Source organism: Oncorhynchus clarkii, chromosome 1 (assembly GCF_045791955.1).
Source record: "Oncorhynchus clarkii lewisi isolate Uvic-CL-2024 chromosome 1, UVic_Ocla_1.0, whole genome shotgun sequence".
NCBI lineage: Eukaryota > Metazoa > Chordata > Actinopteri > Salmoniformes > Salmonidae > Oncorhynchus > Oncorhynchus clarkii.
Window position 1 is genome coordinate 83,969,537 of NC_092147.1, and position 5,000 is coordinate 83,974,536.

At 43.9% G+C, this 5,000-nt stretch overlaps 1 protein-coding gene across 1 annotated transcript in view; it reads right to left on the reverse strand.

Moving 5' to 3' along the window:
• LOC139409794 (EH domain binding protein 1) overlaps nucleotides 1–5,000 on the reverse strand; it is a 388,012-nt gene that overhangs the window by 158,175 nt on the left and 224,837 nt on the right. The gene's annotated exons all lie outside the window — the stretch shown is intronic.

The following is a 5,000-nucleotide window of genomic DNA, read 5'->3' on the forward strand; positions in this document are numbered from 1 at the left end:
GGGCTTCTTGCGGTCAATTTGCAGTCTACAAATGATTTGTAATTATGTTCTGACCCTGGCCCCTGGTGTACAGTATAGATCAATAAGGAAGTTAAATCTAGTTGATGACCCCTGGTGTACAGTATAGATCAATAAGGAAGTTAAATCTAGTTGATGACCCCTGGTGTACAGTATAGATAAATAAGGAAGTTAAATCTAGTTGATGACCCCTGGTGTACAGTATAGATCAATAAGGAAGTTAAATCTAGTTGATGACCCCTGGTGTACAGTATAGATCAATAAGGAAGTTAAATCTAGTTGATGACCCCTGGTGTACAGTATAGATCAATAAGGACGTTAAATCTAGTTGATGACCCCTGGTGTACAGTATAGATCAATAAGGACGTTAAATCTAGTTGATGACCCCTGGTGTACAGTATAGATCAATAAGGAAGTTAAATCTAGTTGATGACCCCTGGTGTACAGTATAGATCAATAAGGAAGTTAAATCTAGTTGATGACCCCTGGTGTACAGTATAGATCAATAAGGACGTTAAATCTAGTTGATGACCCCTGGTGTACAGTATAGATCAATAAGGACGTTAAATCTAGTTGATGACCCCTGGTGTACAGTATAGATCAATAAGGACGTTAAATCTAGTTGATGACCCCTGGTGTACAGTATAGATCAATAAGGAAGTTAAATCTAGTTGATGACCCCTGGTGTACAGTATAGATCAATAAGGACGTTAAATCTAGTTGATGACCCCTGGTGTACAGTATAGATCAATAAGGACGTTAAATCTAGTTGATGACCCCTGGTGTACAGTATAGATCAATAAGGAAGTTAAATCTAGTTGATGACCCCTGGTGTACAGTATAGATCAATAAGGACGTTAAATCTAGTTGATGACCCCTGGTGTACAGTATAGATCAATAAGGACGTTAAATCTAGTTGATGACCCCTGGTGTACAGTATAGATCAATAAGGAAGTTAAATCTAGTTGATGACCCCTGGTGTACAGTATAGATCAATAAGGAAGTTAAATCTAGTTGATGACCCCTGGTGTACAGTATAGATCAATAAGGAAGTTAAATCTAGTTGATGACCCCTGGTGTACAGTATAGATCAATAAGGACGTTAAATCTAGTTGATGACCCCTGGTGTACAGTATAGATAAATAAGGAAGTTAAAAGAGAGGAGAGAGATGGAGACAGAGAAAGAAACAGAGGGTGGAAGAGAGCAGAATAGAGGGGGAAAGTCAAAATGGAGGAGAAGAGAGTCAAAACCATTTATTTCTAATCTGATAGACAAGACACCCTCCCCCTCTTTCTCCTCTCCTTCTTTCTCCTCCCCTTCTTTCTCCTCCCCCTCTTTCTCCTCCCCTTCTTTCTCCTCTCCTTCTTTCTCCTCCCCTTCTTTCTCCTCCCCCTCTTTCTCCTCCCCTTCTTTCTCCTCTCCTTCTTTCTCCTCTCCTTCTTTCTCCTCCCCTTCTTTCTCCTCCCCTTCTTTCTCCTCCCCCTCTTTCTCCTCCCCCTCTTTCTCCTCTCCCTCTTTCTCCTCTCCCTCTTTCTCCTCTCCCTCTTTCTCCTCTCCCTCTTTCTCCTCTCCCTCTTTCTCCTCCCCCTCTTTCTCCTCTCCCTCTTTCTCCTCCCCCTTCTTGTGTAGGAAGTGATTGCACAGTGCAGTAACCCCGGAGACAGACAGACAGACCATTGAAATATGACTGATAAGGACAATCAATAACAGGAGAATATTTTGAGTTTTTATCATCACGGCCTTTGAAAAGACCCATCAATGAATTAACACACTGCAATGTGTGTGTGTGTGTGTGTAATGAGAAAAAGCAGAAGTAATTCCCCATGATATCTGATATGAGGCAGTGTGCTGCTGAGGGAGGACCAGGTTAGGGCGCCCCGAGCACACGGATCATTCCCAACGACGAAGAGAGAACGAACGATTGGAGTTCAAATCCCTCTTTGTATTCTATACAAATGACAACTGTGATTCTAAAATCAGAAAGATCAGAAAATATTCCTCTTTATTGTGATTCACATGGTGCTGTAGGTACCAGGTGGCCATTTGACCTGGTGCTCTATGCTGTGTTGATGTAGCTACATTACCTCTCTCTATCTCGCTCTTGTTGGTGAAGCTACATTACCTCTCTCTATCTCGCTCTTGTTGATGTAGCTACATTACCTCTCTCTACTTCGCTCTCTTGTTGGTGAAGCTACATTACCTCTCTCTATCTCGCTCTTGTTGATGTAGCTACATTACCTCTCTCTACTTCGCTCTCTTGTTGGTGAAGCTACATTACCTCTCTCTATCTCGCTCTTGTTGATGTAGCTACATTACCTCTCTCTACTTCTCTCTCTTGTTGGTGAAGCTACATTACCTCTCTCTATCTCGCTCTTGTTGATGTAGCTACATTACCTCTATTTCTCTCTCTTCTTGTTGATGTAGCTACATTACCTCTATACTTCTCTCTCTTCCTGTTGATGTAGCTACATTACCTCTCTCTACTTATCACACCTCTTGTTGATGTAGCTACATTACCTCTATACTTCTCTCTCTTCCTGTTGCTATAGCTACATTACCTCTCTACTTATCTTTTCTTGTTGGTGTATCTACATTACCTCTATCGTTGATGTTGCTACATTACCCCTATTTATTTCTCCTCTTGTTGATGTAGCTACATTACCTCATTATATCTCTTCTTGTTGATTTAGCTACATTACCTTTCTCTTGTTGATGTAGCTACATTACCTCTACTTCTTTCTCTTGTTGATGTAGCTACATTATGTCTACTTCTCTCTTGTTGGTGTAGCTACATTACCTCTACTTCTCACGCCTCTTGTTGATGTAGCTACATTACCCCACTCTACTCTTGTTGATGAAGCTCAATTACCTCTACCTCACTTCTTGTTGATGTAGCCACATTACCTCTCTTCTCTTGTTGATGTAGCTACATTGCTTCTTCTCTTGTTGATGTAGCTACATTACCTCCCTCTACTTCTCTCATCATGTTGATGTAGCTACATTACCCCTACTTCTCGCACCTCTAGTTGATGTAGCTACATTACCTAACTCCTCATGTTGATGTGACTACATAACCGCTCTCTTGTTGTGACTACATTACCACTCTCCTATTGTTGTGACTACATTACCGCTCTCCTCTTGTTGTTACTACATTACCACTCTCCTCTTGTTGTTACTACATTACCGCTCTCCTCTTGTTGTTTCTACATTACCTCTCTCCTCTTGTTGATGTGACTATAGTACCTATCTCCTCTTGTGACTACATTACCTCTCTCGTTGATATAGCTACATTACCTCTACTTCTCACACCTCTTGTTGATGTGGCTACATTACCTCTCTCTTGTTGTGACTACATTACCTCTCAATCTCCTCTTGTTGTGGAAACATTAACCTCTCTCCTCATGTTGATGTGACTACATGACCGCTCTCTTGTTGTGACTACATTACTGCTCTCCTCTTGTTGATGTCACTACATTACCTCTCTCCCATTGTTGATGTGACTACATTATCCCTTTTCCCTTGTTGATGTGGCTACATTACCTCTCTCCCTCTCCTCTTGTTGTGGGCACATTACCTCTATCATCTTGTTGTGGCTACATTACCTCTCTCCTCTTGTTGTGACTACATTACCTCTATCCTCTTGTTGTGGCTACATTACCTCTATCCTCTTGTTGTGGCTACATTACCCATCTCCTCTTGCTGTGACTACATTACCTCTATCCTCTTGTTGCGGCTACATGACCTCTCTCCTCTTGTTGTGGCTACATGACCTCTCTCCTCTTGTTGTGACTACATTACCTCTCTCCTCTTGTTGTGTTTACATTACCTATCTCCTCTTGTTGTGGCTACATTACCTCTCTCATATTGTTGTGACTACATTACCTCTCTCCTCTTGTTGTGACTACATTACCTCTCTACGTCTCACACCTCTTTCTCTTTCTACTCCCCATACAGAAGTGTGGTAAGGTTTTTGGGACCAGGGAGTGTGTGTGTGTGTGTGTGTGTGAAAGCCTATTTGTCAGGCCCCGTCTCGCAGCAAATTCCTCAATGGGTTGAGAGGAGGAGAGGAGAGGAGGAACGAGAGAAGGGCTGAATGAAAGAAGGAAGAGAGCTGTAAACAGGATTACATCATTGCAAGGCCTGGTCCATGAAACCACACACACACACCTAACATGTGTCCTCACCCACACAGGCATTTAACACGCATCACGCACACACGCGCACACACACACACACACACACACACACACACACACACACACACACACACACACACACACACACACACACACACACACACACACACACACACACACACACACACACACACACACACACACACACACACACACACACACACACACACACACACACACACACACACACGGCAGGTCGTCTATTTATGATACTATACCTCTGAGGTGACTTTCCCTCTACCCCTCCACCCCCTAACTCTCCACCACATATCCTCTACCCCTCCACCCCCTAACTCTCCACCACATATCCTCTACCCCTCCACCCCCTAACTCTCCACCACATATCCTCTACCCCTCCACCCCCTAACTCTCCACCACATATCCTCTACCCCTCCACCCCCTAACTCTCCACCACATATCCTCTACTCCTCTGCCCCATATCCCTCCACCCCATATCCTCTAACCCTGCGCCCATATCCTCTAGCTCTCCAACCCTCTACCCCTCTGCCCCATATCCTCTACCCCTCCATCACATACCCTCTACCTCGCCAACGCTCCACCTCATACCCTCTACCTCGCCAACCCTCCACCCCATACCCTCTACCTCGCCAACCCTCCGCCTCATACCCTCTACCTCTCCAACTCTCTTCCCCTCTACTTGTGTATGTGGACTAGAGGCGAGCAAGACAAAACTCCCCTCCCCTGATTAATGGTAGGTCACTAATGGTGTTATTCCCCTACAGGACACTAATGGTGTTATTCCCCTACAGGACCAGTAATGGTGT